Raw genomic sequence first — 15,667 nt, forward strand, 5'->3', positions numbered from 1 at the left:
CAAGCATAAACCTGTCCAGCTCTCTTATTTCTGAAAATATAAACAAAAAGCATGATTTCAAGCTAGTTTCTAAGTCTAAAGGTTACTTTTAGTATCAATTTTAAGCATGAAAATAACAGTTTTTCAACTGTTATCACAACCCCAAACTTAGAACTTTGCTTGTCCTCAAGCAAACAAAATGTAACTCCATCTCCAACCAATTCATATGATGGTTCACTCATTCAAAATCCTCTTTTCAAGATAAGTAATAACTTCACTCAAACTTAAGACCAAGAGTTCAATCAAGATGTGCACATGCTTTAGTGTTCACAAAGTCATTTAAATTCCAACAAATGCTATTTTTCATGAATGATCAATCAATTAAGCATGGATGTTCATGTGCTTATGGAATATTTCCTCACTAGGTAAAGTGTTTCACTCAACACACAAGTGTATAAGAGGTAAAGTGTTTCACTCATTCACTCCACTATCACAATGTCACATGAATCAACTTTGCCTTTCATTTAACCACAATCAAATACATTCACAAGCATGCATCATCACAAGGACTTTTCAATGGCTTATAATGTGGCTGGGCTAACAAGAAAATTGGTTTTTTTGGATCACAAAATCCTTGAGTTAAGAGAGTCATAACAACACAATTATTCTTATTCATTCCCAACTTTCTTTTGCCTTTGCTTTTGCATTTGCATTGAGCTTTTCTTCTTTTTCTTTTCTTTTCTTTGCATATTCTTACTTTTTAGCTGTTAGCTCAATGCTTTTTCCTTTTTCATGTTTCCCCAATAACCCCAAACTTGAATATTTAACAATACCACACAAGATCTTCTACTTAACTCAAGGTAAAGATTTTCAATCAAGGGTGTTCAGTGTATATTTAAGGCTAAGGGTTCAAAGGATAGAACACAACGTGTTCTCTTTTAGAAGGCTAACTTTATGAATTTGGCCAATAAAAAGGGTTTCAAAAACACGGCCTTTGATCATATGATGCAAAACAAGCAATTGATTCAATCATAGAAAACCTGGGCAAAGTCATTCATGCTTTCAAAGTAATAGCATTCAACAATAACAACTCTGGAGCTCAAAACCTCACATATAAGCTCATTCACATTTGACATGCACATCCTGCTTAATTTCACAATCACAATCATGATATTATGCATTTGTTCACAAAGCTTGTGAATCACCTGTATAAGCATTTTAATGTGCACATCATCTCAACATCAATCAATCATAAGCATCATTCAGCATTACTTATCACACAATCACAGTTAATAGCAAACCATCATAACAAACCAGGTGTTCAATAGAGTACATCAAACCCTAATCTAAAAACAATAACAAATAAGTTCAGAAAACTTAAACCATAAAAGCATAATCATATGATAGCATTCATCAGTAAATGCTATCTCAGCTCCTCATCAGTCCGAGCTCTCTGTATCTTCTTCTTCCTCTTCATCATCATCTTCATCAAATGCATCCTCCTCCTCTGCTTCATCTTCCTCCATATCTCTGGCTGAAGCTTCAGCTGCTCCAGCTCCTCCATATACTGGTTCTTCTGGCCAAGCTACCACATTATGGAATTCATCCATAGTCCACCTGTGTGCTGGAGGGGTATCATACATCCCCACTATCATCTCAGCCGTGGCCACCTGCCCTCTGTGGATGGACTGCAACTGAGCACCTATAAGAGACATATACATGTCCCTCATCTGGAATGGTTCTGCCTCATGAGTATCAGCAGAAGTCCTGCTCTGTGCTGGCCTTCTCTCTCTACGAGCCTGGCGTGGTGGCACTGGCTGGGCTGCCTCCTCTCCTCCACAATACTGTCTGTAATAGGCCTCATCTATAGCTTTTCTTGGCCTCTCAAATGGTGGAACAGAAGTGTCCACCCCAGCTAGCTTGCAAAGGTGAGTGATCAAAGAAGGATGTCCTAGTGGTGCTTTGTTGTTTGAGGTGTTAGCACACACACTAATCTCATCAGCTATCACCTGCCCAATATTAACATTCAAGTTTCTGATAACACAGTAGATGAATAGTGCCCTGCTGAGAGTAATATCTGACACATGTGAACATGGCTGAATGTTGGCATGAGAAAACGCCATCCAATACTTTGCAAGAGGAGTCAAATCTGTCCTCCTAATGTTAACCACAGAGCCAGATCTATTCCTTTGGAAGTGTCCTCCAGGTATACACAATACTCTCTCCACATCCTCATAATCAGCACCTTCCTCCATGCTAAGAGCAAACTGGCATTGTTCACCAGCCCACACAGTATCCAGAAAGTTATTTATGGAGTCAGGATCATACCTGATAGCATGGCCTCTAACATAGCCCAAATAATTCTCAGCTGGATAATCACCAATCTTCTTTGCATTGGTGTAAAATTCTTTCACCACAGCTATGTTGGCAGGTGATGGATAAGTGGCTAGCTTCCCCCAATCATTCCCTAACACTTGCTCTCCAAATTGAGGAGCAAAGTTAGGTATCATTCCAACCTTTCTCTCCATTAGAAGTCTCCTGTCCTGAACCACCCTAAAGTGCTTCTCATGTTTCCTAGAGAGGAACCTGCCATTATGGGGCTGCTCTGGTTCCTTTTCCTTTCTCTTGGTTGCCATGGTTTTCAATCTCTTTCCTGAAGAGGATGCCATTCCTGCATTCAAACATAAATCCAAAACCACAGAACATGATGTTAATCATTAGTAAACACAGAACACAACTCCTTTCGAAGCTAAACCACCGCTGAGGGCCAGAATTTCCCCTCAGCACCACCAGTGGCACATTCCAACACGCAAAAATCAGAAAAAACCAAATCTGGCAGAGTGCCGCTCAGCGGTAATTTACCCCTCAGCGGTAACTCTGCAGATTTTTGAAAAATCAGTTTTAAAGCTTCCCTAACTCCACCCAAATGCAATTTTCAGTTTTCCATTTCATAATCATGCAGTTTAATCGGTTCAAACATCAAATATATCATCAAATCATGCATAGAAATCAAAACCCCTAAATATTCATGCTTTGACAATCATATTCAAATTCAAGAACCCTAGAATGAACAAAATGCATTTTACTTACTTGGGTGGAGATACTAGATGCAATGAGAATGCCTTCAAACTAGAATGCTCTCTTCCAACCCCAAACTTTGATGGTACACTAGTGAAAAAGTGAATAGAAGAGAGATTTTCTTAAGAGGGAAGAGTGAAAAGATGTGGAAAACCTAGGAGAAGGTGTGTGGAAGTGTTTGTGCAGAGAGAAGTTTGGAAATAAACCCTAAAACGCAGCTTGGGGTATAAAAATACCCTAATGGGCTCGGGTCCCGCTAAGGGGAACTTAAGCCCCTCTGCGATAGTACCGCTCAGCGGTAATTGCCGCTCAGCGGCACTTTCGTGAAGTGCTCCCCTCCTTCTTTTCTTGACCTACGTGCCTTCCCTACATATCTCTCATAGGTTCCCTGCAATTCAATGTTAAAAATGCTTATGCAAATCCTAACTAAAAATAAACAAACAAAAACAATAAATCAACTGGGTTGCCTCCCAGGTAGCGCTTGTTTAACGTCCCGAGCCTGACCCAAAATCCACCAACACCCATCAGTACGTGTTTCAAACTTACCAGCACCCATCAGTAGGTGCAAAATCTTCTCACCAACACCCATCAGTAGGTGTTACAAACTTAGTATCCTTCAGTAGATACTTAACCACCTAGCATCCTTCAGTAGATGCTAGATCAAACAAAATAATATCCAGAATAATATTCACAAATTATAAATTACAAAACCAAATCAAAAGTTTGTAAATCCACTGGGTTGCCTCCCAGCAAGCGCTTCTTTAACGTCACTAGCTTGACCCTGTTAAAGCTCACGTTCCATCTTCTTTATAGTTGACGTAGTCCTTCCACCAACCTTTCAACTGCTTCCTTTGGACTGTCTTAGATTCTCTAGAATATGGAGACTCTATCTCTATCATCTCCTTCTCTTTAAAGCCTTTAATAACCCACAACTTGTTCTTGAGTCTTACCGGTGTGCCAAGTTGGAGTCTTAATTTTTTCCAGTCTCTAGGAACTTCTTCTCCTTTTCCAATCTCTTCTACCTTGGGTGCCTGAAAATACAAACAATGGTTATCAGAAACCTTAAGATTTTTATTTTTACCTCTAGTTATGGGTGCATCTCGAAATGCAGCTTTATAACTGGCTTCTTCCTCCTTTGCTTGTATCTCATCTTTGAACACATCCACCACCACTTTCTCCTCTCTGTCTTGGAGAACCACTATACCTTCATTCACATCAATGATAGCCCTAGCCGTTTTCATAAACGGCCTTCCAAGTATGAAAGGTATTCTCTCAGTTTCCATCTTCATCACCACAAAGTCTGCCAAGAACTGAAGTTTGCCAACACAAACTACAATATCTTCTGCAATCCCACATGGCTCCTTTGAAGATCCATCAGCCATTACAAGATTAACCTTTACAGGTTTTATTTCAACATGGCCAATTTGCTCCAATAGAGAATAAGGCATCAAGTTAACACTTGAGCCTAAATCAAGGAGAGCTTTCTTTACCTTTTTCTTCCCTATAATGCAAGGAATAGAAAAACTGCCTGGATCTGCTGCTTTTGGTGGGAATGATTCTTTCTTAACAGTTATACACTTTTCTTCCTCATCCTCTTTACGTCTTCTTTTTGTAGAGGTTCCTTCATCTGATTTGGTGTAAACTGCTATTTTCTGTAGAATTTGTTCCCAAGGAGCTTCATTATCAACCATTTTGAATAAATCTGTGAAATTCATTGGTTTCTCCTGATTTGTTAGAAAAGGAAAATTATTTTCACTCTCTATTTCTCTTCTTTCTTCTGTTTCTTCTTCTTCTTCTTCCAACTCAATGATCTCTTCATTTACACTCTTGACCACTTTGCACTCTTCTCTGGGGTTAACCTCAGTATTAGCCCCAAAGTTTCTGTTGGGTCTTTCTTCCAATTGCTTGGTGATCTGACCCATCTGAATCTCCAGATTCTTTATAGCAGCTTCAGTGCTCTTTTGAGAAGATTCAGTTTTTTGGATGAATTGCTGAAGAGTTTCTTCCAACTTTGTTGATCTGTCATTAAGCATAGATAATTGTTGCCACAAAGTTGGTTGCTGCTGCTGCTTATTAAACTGATTAGCCTGCCCAGTTTGTCCTTGGCCAATGCTTGGATGTGGTTTCCAACCCTGATTATAATTCCCTTGACGGTATGGAAACTGATTAGCCATGAAGTTAACATCCTCCAAGGCCTCTACTGGAAAAGCACACTGGCCATTGATGTGATCACCTCCACACAGTTCGCACAACTGGGTTTGTACCTGTGCAGCAGATTTTAACTCTTTAGGTAGTGAAGCAAGAGTTTTGGTCAGAGTTTCCAGCTGTTGAGTTAGAATCTTATTCTGTGCTAGCAGAGCATCATGGGTTTGTAATTGAAGAACCCCTTTCTGTTGCATAGGGGCGCCTCTTTCATTGTGAAGCTCATTATCACTTGTAGCCATATTTTCAATGATTTCAGTTGCTTCCTCTGGAGTCTTCCATTTGATATTGCCTCCAGCTGAGGCATCCAACATCATCTTGGTTTGTGAACCAAGCCCTCCAAGGAAAGTTAGGACTACTTCTTGATCTTCAAAGCCATGCGTAGGAGTTTTACGTAACAAGCTTTTATACCTGTCCCATGCATGTCCTAGTGATTCCTCCATGCCCTGCTTGAATGAAGATATCTCTTGCTTTCCTTTAGTCACTTTAGATTGTGGAAAGTATTTATTCAAAAACTTTGCAACCACTGCTTCCCACTCCGTGAAACTTTCTTCTGGAAAAGAGTTCAACCAAAGCTTAGCATTGCCTCCCAATGAGAAAGGAAACAAGCTAAGTTTGATAGCTTCGTCTGGCACCCCATTGATCTTGACCGTATTGCAGATCTCATTAAATGTTGTAAGGTGCTCATATGGGCTTTCATGTGCTAACCCAGTAAATTGATTACTCTTTACCAGTTGAATTAATGCTGGTTTGACCTCCATGTTGGCTGCATTGACTCTAGGTCGAGCTATGCTGTTAAAGTGTTGAGGTCCAGCAAGATTAGTATAATCTGCAAGAGTTCTTCTAGCATTATTGTTCTCCATACTCCTTGTGCTATTGAACTAGTACTGGTTTGACCTTCCTGCATACACAAGAAAACAAAACCCTAGAAAAGATTTGTTAGCGCAAAAAGATATAAGAGAAGATAGAGATTCAAAAGATAAAAAGATTTAGAAGATAGAAGATTTGGAAGATAGAATCAAATATAATAAAACCTAATCTAAAAAATAAAATCTAATCTAAAAGATAAAATAAAATAAAATCTAACCTAAAAATAAAAAAACAGAAAACAGAAAAACAGAAAACAGAAAAATAAAATAAAAATTCGAAAATAAAATAAAATCTAACCTAAAAGATAAAATCAAATCTAAAAAAAATAAAATCTAATAAAAACAAAAAAAATAAAAACAGAAATTCAAAATTAAAGTCAAAGGTAATCAATAATCACACAAATTAACCAGTTAAACCACGAGTCCCCGGCAGCGGCGCCAAAAACTTGATGGACAAATTTGTAAGCACCAAAATATGATGTCACAAACTTGTTTCACAATCGGCAAGTATGACCGAATCGTTCAAGTAATAAAACTTGGTAAGACCAAGTATCGTTCTTCCCAAAGGACTCACGGCCTAGTTTAGTTATGTGGTTTCTTGATTAACTAAGACTTACAAACGAAATATTTGAGTTTAAAATGCAAGACAGAAAATAAATATGTATGCATGAATTTTGATCAATGGCAAAGACAAAAGATAAACACTTTCAATGGAATATATGAATGAATATGTTGTTGGGGGTCAATTTCATCTCATCCACTCTCATATATTTTAGGAATTCAACATTCAAATCATCATTGTTAATGCCACTCTCTAATGTACCATTCTAGATGGCTTCTCCCTAATCAAATAGTTCATACAATTCCTAGCATTCCTAATGATTAGTTCATGAGTGCAGGAGCTTAAAGGCAACCAATAGAATATTGTCAGTATAATATTGGGAGAAATTCCCCGGATCTAGACTTCCCCGTACGTGTCCGTATCGACAAAACCAATAATCATGCATTAGAATGAGTTAAACAATGCAAGCATTGAGCAAAGAGGAAAAACCCTAACTAATGATGAAAGAAAGCATATGTCTTAATTCAAAGATGTACTCAACAAATCCATATATGAGAGCTTCAAGAGATTACTTTGATTCCCCAACAAACATACAAGGTTTAGTTCACCATATTCATGGTGAACCTAGATGAATAACAATGAAAGTATGAAAGAATAAACCCAATAAAGTGGAAGAGGTAGCCTGAGCATCCAAGATCCTCCTTCAAAGGGGTGAAAGAGAGAGTGTTTGCCTCGTTTCTGCCAAAGATCACTAACTAAAGGACGTGCAAGCCCTTATATACTAATCTAGAGTTACAAAAGATTACAAAAGCCCAAGCCCCAAAAAGTGCCGCTCAGCGCCATTTACCGCTCAGCGGTGGTTACGCGTCTTCTTTCTTCCCCTCAGCGGCCATTTGCCCCTCAGCGGTTCCAACGCCACCTCTTGAGTGCCGCTCAGCGGTAGTTTGCCGCTGAGCGGTGCCTTCGACTTCTCCTTTTTGCACTCTTTCTTGTCTTTTCTAATGTCCTCTCTCTCATTCTTCACTTCTTTTACCAAATTCACCTCAAAACCTGCACAAAAACACTCAAATCAAGCATAAACCTGTCCAGCTCTCTTATTTCTGAAAATATAAACAAAAAGCATGATTTCAAGCTAGTTTCTAAGTCTAAAGGTTACTTTTAGTATCAATTTTAAGCATGAAAATAACAGTTTTTCAACTGTTATCATTCACAAAGCTTGTGAACTACCTATATAAGCATATACTATGCACAATCTCAACATCAATCAATATCAAAGCATCATCAAGCATTATTTATCACACAACAGTCACATATGCAAACCATGATAATAGACAAGTTTCAAATTGAATACATGAACCCTATTCTAAAAATAGAAGCAAATAAGTTCAATATTACAAAATACTAGGTAGAAAAGATCCTGCTCTAGTGCTGATAGCATCCATCAGTAGATGCTATCTCAGCTCCTCTTCAGCCTGTGTTGTCATCTGTATCTTCCTCCTCTTCATTATCTTCAACATCTTCAAATGTGTCATCATCATCATCATCTTCATCCATAGCTGAAGCTTCAGCTGTTCAAGCATAAACCTGTCCAGCTCTCTTATTTCTAAAAATATAACCAAAAGTATGATTTCAAGCTAGTTTCTAAGTGTTAAAGGTTGCTTTTAGTATCAATTTTAAGCATGAAAATAACAGTTTTTCAACTGTTATCATTAAACAACTTTTTGGTGTCGTTTTTCGATGTTCATAAATTTGTCATCAAGTTTTTGGCGCCGTTGCCGGGGACTCGTGGTTTAACTAGTTTATTTATGTGATTATTGATTATCTTTGACTTGAATTTTAAATTTCGAATTTCGAATTTCTGTTTTTATTTTTCGGTTTTTATTTTATTTTATTTTATTTTATTTTATTTTCTGTTTTTATTGTTTTCGGTTATTATTTGATTTTATTTTATTTTTCTGTTTTTATTTTTCTGTTTTCTGTTTTTATTTTTTCTATTTTTATTTTATCTTCTTATCTCTTATTTTATATCTTCTCTATCTTTTTGTGCTAACAATTGTTTTTAGGGTTTTGTGCCTAATGCCTGCAGGATGCAATTCGGTCAAGAATTTAACTATATGGGCACTCAATTCTTCCAAGGTCAACAAAGGAAAGCAAGAGATCTCATCTTTCAGGCAAGGCATGGAGGAATCACTAGGTCATGCATGGGAAAAATACAAAAGCCTATTAAGAAAGACTCGCACGCATGGTGATGAGTCAATATTTTATTCACTTCACTTAGTTTATTGTACTCGAATTAATCGGGGAATTATGCTTAAATGTCCGGTATTTTCCCATTTTTCCTAATTGTGCTTAATTTGATCAGAAATTCTTATTTTAATTAATTTGAATGATTTGAGCTAATTATTTGCATTATTAATTGTAGGGAAAATTTTGGAAATACAATTTGGGACATTTAGAGGCTAAATGATTGAGGAGGTGTGGATTTCAACAAGGGAGGTGCTGGAAGAAAAAAAAAAAAAGGTACCGAGAGAGATCAGGAGGTGCAGCCCATGAGCACATTTGGAAGTGCATCCAGCAAAGGTGGAGGTGCACACGGAGCAGTCCAGCTTTCATCCGCAAGCTTGCAGGGGTGTAGTAAGGAAAAAGAGGAGACACATGCGCTGATTTGGGGACGGCCTTCACACGTCCACGCGGGCTTCACGCTTCCAGCAACATCCAAGCAGCTCCCGTCCAGCAAGTGAAGAAGCACACGGTCCAGAGTGAAAACAAGTCCAGCTTTGGAGAAAAAAAGAGCTACCGGGAGGAGCCGCCACTCTCTGGTTTTTGGAGGGTTTTTCTTGAGGCTTTTGGCGAGAACGTTTCAGGGGGGCTGGAAGAAGTCACACTGCCTGGTGTCCAGCCACCACGCTCTTGAAACTTCACTTTAGAAACATTTGTTTTTCTTTCTTTTATGAACCGAAGCTTGTGCACTGTTACGGATTTTTATCCAATTGTTTCTCACTTTCTTTGATTGAGATGTTGATTCACTTTAATGGAAGCTTGCACGCTGTTACGTTTCAATTGGCTTTTGATTTTATTTTGATTCATACGGAGGCAGGGATATTACGGACATAGGAGAAAGCGTTATTGGATATTGATTTTTTAAGGTAGCGGAAGTTTTTCTTTTCTAGTCCAGGAAGAGTGGTTGATTCACGGGTGGAATGTGGAGCCGCCACCTTTGGAGGTCTTTCTTTGAGCATTTTTAATTTGTAGAAATGGATAGCATGTTTTTACGGGATTCTGGATGAAATAGAGAAGCAGCAGCACGTGGAGGGAGACAATGGCTCCAAAGCATGCGTCCAGGGAGTTGCTACCGAGAGAAGAGGAAGTGCGTTGACTGATTTTGCTTTGGAGTTTTCATTCGGAATGTGCTCACGGTTGCTCACAAGTTTCTTTATATTTTCTTCTTTCTTAACGCATGAAACCGAGAACCATTCCTTATATTCTATGCATATGAATAGGAAGCTTCACCGAGATAAGGAGGAAGAGCAATTGGTGTGCATCATCTTTTAGTTCAATAGTTGATATTTTAATTTGGTTTTGAATTCACTTTTTGCGTTTTTGTCTCAATGCATTTAGATCTGCACTTTGATTTAATTTTGTTCTATTTGAATTTTGTTTGATGGGTTGTTATTATTTGTCGTTGCAATTTCCAATTTTTCGTTGCAATTTGATTTTGTTCACTTTCATGCACTTTAATGTTTTCAATTATGTTTGATTGTATTTAATTTCCTGTTTTAAGTTTAGTTCATTTTGAGTCACAAAAACACTTTCAAAACCCCCCACTCTGTGTTTGACCTGAGATTTGAACCAAATTTGGTCCTTGAGAGACGACCTAGGAGTCATGTCCTAGCACTATACTGCATTCTTTTATGCACAACTTTTGTGAGAGGTGCGACCCTCTCATCAAAATGGCGCCGTTGCCGGGGACCAATGGTTCGGTCTTAGGTTTTTGTTGTGTTTGTGTGTGTTGTGTTTTGTCTTGTGTTGTGATGTGATGTGATGTGATGTGATGTTCTGTTTTGTGTGTGCGTGTTGCATGTATAAATGTGTTGTGTTTTATTTGTTTCGTGATTTTTTGTATTATTCTTTTTCCATGTCTACCTATTTTGATTTCTCTGATTCATTCTGTGTTGGAATTGTCTACTTCTTTTCTCTGTCCAGATTTCTTGAGGACTGTGTAAATTCTATTTGTTTCCTTACGAGTCTTTGTTTTCTGTGTGCTAAGTTGTGTCATACCCTTAATGTCCTTTGAACTATTCCCTGATCTGCGTCTTGATTTTGCCCAAGAGTGCAAAAGACTAAGTGTGGTCTATTTTGATGAGTCAATATTTTATTCACTTCACTTAGTTTATTGTACTAGAATTAATCGGGGAACTGTGCTTAAATGTCCGGTATTTTCCCATTTTTCCTAATTGTGCTTAATTTGATCAGAAATTCTTATTTTAATTAATTTGAATGATTTGAGCTAATTATTTGCATTATTAATTGTAGGGAAAATTTTGGAAATACAATTTGGGACATTTAGAGGCTAAATGATTGAGGAGGTGTGGATTTCAACAAGGGAGGTGCTGGAAGAAAAAAAAAAAAAACGTACCGAGAGAGATCAAGAGGTGCAGCCCATGAGCACATTTGGAAGTGCATCCAGCAAAGGTGGAGGTGCACACGGAGCAGTCCAGCTTTCATCCGCAAGCTTGCAGGGGTGTAGTAAGGAAAAAGAGGAGACACATGCGCTGATTTGGGGACGGCCTTCACACGTCCACGCGGGCTTCACGCTTCCAGCAACATCCAAGCAGCTCCCGTCCAGCAAGTGAAGAAGCACACGGTCCATAGTGAAAACAAGTCCAGCTTTGGAGAAAAAAAGAGCTACCGGGAGGAGCCGCCACTCTCTGGTTTTTGGAGGGTTTTTCTTGAGGCTTTTGGCGAGAACGTTTCAGGGGGGCTGGAAGAAGTCACACTGCCTGGTGTCCAGCCACCACGCTCTTGAAACTTCACTTTAGAAACATTTGTTTTTCTTTCTTTTATGAACGGAAGCTTGTGCACTGTTACGAATTTTTATCCAATTGTTTCTCACTTTCTTTGATTGAGATGTTGATTCACTTTAATGGAAGCTTGCACGCTGTTACGTTTCAATTGGCTTTTGATTCTATTTTGATTCATACGGAGGCAGGGATATTACGGACATAGGAGAAAGCGTTATTGGATATTGATTTTTTAAGGTAGCGGAAGTTTTTCTTTTCTAGTCCAGGAAGAGTGGTTGATTCACGGGTGGAATGTGGAGCCGCCACCTTTGGAGGTCTTTCTTTGAGCATTTTTAATTTGTAGAAATGGATAGCATGTTTTTACGGGATTCTGGATGAAATAGAGAAGCAGCAGCACGTGGAGGGAGACAATGGCTCCAAAGCATGCGTCCAGGGAGTTGCTACCGAGAGAAGAGGAAGTGCGTTGACTGATTTTGCTTTGGAGTTTTCATTCGGAATGTGCTCACGGTTGCTCACAAGTTTCTTTATATTTTCTTCTTTCTTAACGCATGAAACCGAGAACCATTCCTTATATTCTATGCATATGAATAGGAAGCTTCACCGAGATAAGGAGGAAGAGCAATTGGTGTGCATCATCTTTTAGTTCAATAGTTGATATTTTAATTTGGTTTTGAATTCACTTTTTGCGTTTTTGTCTCAATGCATTTAGATCTGCACTTTGATTTAATTTTGTTCTATTTGAATTTTGTTTGATGGGTTGTTATTATTTGTCGTTGCAATTTCCAATTTTTCGTTGCAATTTGATTTTGTTCACTTTCATGCACTTTAATGTTTTCAATTATGTTTGATTGTATTTAATTTCCTGTTTTAAGTTTAGTTCATTTTGAGTCACAAAAACGCTTTCAAAACCCCCCCACTCTGTGTTTGACCTGAGATTTGAACCAAATTTGGTCCTTGAGAGACGACCTGGGAGTCATGTCCTAGCACTGTACTGCATTCTTTTATGCACAACTTTTGTGAGAGGTGCGACCCTCTCATCAAAATGGCGCCGTTGCCGGGGACCAATGGTTCGGTCTTAGGTTTTTGTTGTGTTTGTGTGTGTTGTGTTTTGTCTTGTCTTGTGATGTGATGTGATGTGATGTGATGTTCTGTTTTGTGTGTGCGTGTTGCATGTATAAATGTGTTGTGTTTTATTTGTTTCGTGATTTTTTGTATTCTTCTTTTTCCATGTCTACCTATTTTGATTTCATGAGTATCTGCTTTCTCTGATTCATTCTGTGTTGGAATTGTCTACTTCTTTTCTCTGTCCAAATTTCTTGAGGACTGTGTAAATTCTGTTTGTTTCCTTGCGAGTCTTTGTTTTCTGTGTGCTAAGTTGTGTCATACCCTTAATGTCCTTTGAACTATTCCCTGATCTGCGTCTTGATTTTGCCCAGGAGTGCAAAAGACTAAGTGTGGTCTATTTTGATGAGTCAATATTTTATTCACTTCACTTAGTTTATTGTACTAGAATTAATCGGGGAATTGTGCTTAAATGTCCGGTATTTTCCCATTTTTCCTAATTGTGCTTAATTTGATCAGAAATTCTTATTTTAATTAATTTGAATGATTTGAGCTAATTATTTGCATTATTAATTGTAGGGAAAATTTTGGAAATACAATTTGGGACATTTAGAGGCTAAATGATTGAGGAGGTGTGGATTTCAACAAGGGCGGTACTGGAAGAAAAAAAAAACGTACCGAGAGAGATCAAGAGGTGCAGCCCATGAGCACATTTGGAAGTGCATCCAGCAAAGGTGGAGGTGCACACGGAGCAGTCCAGCTTTTATCCGCAAGCTTGCAGGGGTGTAGTAAGGAAAAAGAGGAGACACATGCGCTGATTTGGGGACGACCTTCACACGTCCACGCGGGCTTCACGCTTCCAGCAACATCCAAGCAGCTCCCGTCCAGCAAGTGAAGAAGCACACGGTCCAGAGTGAAAACAAGTCCAGCTTTGGAGAAAAAAAGAGCTTCCGAGAGGAGCCGCCACTCTCTGGTTTTTGGAGGGTTTTTCTTGAGGCTTTTGGCGAGAACGTTTCAGGGGGGCTGGAAGAAGTCACACTGCCTGGTGTCCAGCCACCACGCTCTTGAAACTTCACTTTAGAAACATTTGTTTTTCTTTCTTTTATGAACGGAAGCTTGTGCACTGTTACGGATTTTTATGCAATTGTTTCTCACTTTCTTTGATTGAGATGTTGATTCACTTTAATGGAAGCTTGCACGCTGTTACGTTTCAATTGGCTTTTGATTCTATTTTGATTCATACGGAGGCAGGGATATTACAGACATAGGAGAAAGCGTTATTGGATATTGATTTTTTAAGGTAGCGGAAGTTTTTCTTTTCTAGTCCAGGAAGAGTGGTTGATTCACGGGTGGAATGTGGAGCCGCCACCTTTGGAGGTCTTTCTTTGAGCATTTTTAATTTGTAGAAATGGATAGCATGTTGTTACGGGATTCTGGATGAAATAGAGAAGCAGCAGCACATGGAGGGAGACAATGGCTCCAAAGCATGCGTCCAGGGAGTTGCTACCGAGAGAAGAGGAAGTGCGTTGACTGATTTTGCTTTGGAGTTTTCATTCGGAATGTGCTCACGGTTGCTCACAAGTTTCTTTATATTTTCTTCTTTCTTAACGCATGAAACCGAGAACCATTCCTTATATTCTATGCATATGAATAGGAAGCTTCACCGAGATAAGGAGGAAGAGCAATTGGTGTGCATCATCTTTTAGTTCAATAGTTGATATTTTAATTTGGTTTTGAATTCACTTTTTGCGTTTTTGTCTCAATGCATTTAGATCTGCACTTTGATTTAATTTTGTTCTATTTGAATTTTGTTTGATGGGTTGTTATTATTTGTCGTTGCAATTTCCAATTTTTCGTTGCAATTTGATTTTGTTCACTTTCATGCACTTTAATGTTTTCAATTATGTTTGATTGTATTTAATTTCCTGTTTTAAGTTTAGTTCATTTTGAGTCACAAAAACACTTTCAAAACCCCCCCACTCTGTGTTTGACCTGAGATTTGAACCAAATTTGGTCCTTGAGAGACGACCTAGGAGTCATGTCCTAGCACTATACTGCATTCTTTTATGCACAACTTTTGTGAGAGGTGCGACCCTGATGGAAGACCATCTAAGACGCACATTGGACCTCTTACTAGAGCCATGGCAAAGAGGATTCAAGAGGAAGAAGGACCATATACTATTTTGCTTCTATGGAAGGTAATTTACATTAATCCTTCTTCCCATAATTAAAAGCACATTTTTTCTTTGTTTTGTAGGATTAATAAAATTGGAGGAAGCAGCTGCCAGCGTACCATTTGAGCACATGAAAAGGGAGACTTGGAGGGAGAAGCTTGCTGGCAAAGCTATCAAAAAAACTCAGCTAGGCCAGCTTTCACGTGTACTGCTGAGTTGGAAAAAGAATTCAGAATTGGTGCTGTTCACGTGTGCTGCTGAGGCATGTTTGGAGCTGAAGCAAATTGGTGCCTTTTTCATTTGCATTTGGATTGAATTTCATTTCAGATTTGAGGCTCTTATTTTCCTATAAATAGGAGACCTCTTCCTTTTGTAGTTACTTTAGAGCTATGCCCAAATGCTGAGAAATATATTCCAGTCATGCATTCTGCTCTTGAGTCAAAATTGCTTGCAATTTCTTCATTTTCTCTCAAGCTTCCTTCCATTATATGAAGGCTTTCTGAGCTGAGAGGCTTCACTCATTCTACCTTGCTTCATTCAAACACCTCCATCAACATTTACTCCATCAAGTCCGCTGCACACCAACACACTTACCACACCTCTGATCTGGGAGCTTCAGGCCACTGGATTCCTCTGGAATTTGGCTCCATCAAGTGGTATCAGAACCAGGTTCTCCACGCACCAAGGAGCTAAGCATTTCTTCTCATTCTGCAATTTAAT

The sequence above is a fragment of the Vigna umbellata genome, chromosome 10 (genome assembly GCF_029865625.1).
Source record: "Vigna umbellata cultivar VRB3 chromosome 10, Vumbellata_1.0, whole genome shotgun sequence".
Classification (NCBI taxonomy): Eukaryota; Viridiplantae; Streptophyta; class Magnoliopsida; order Fabales; family Fabaceae; genus Vigna; species Vigna umbellata.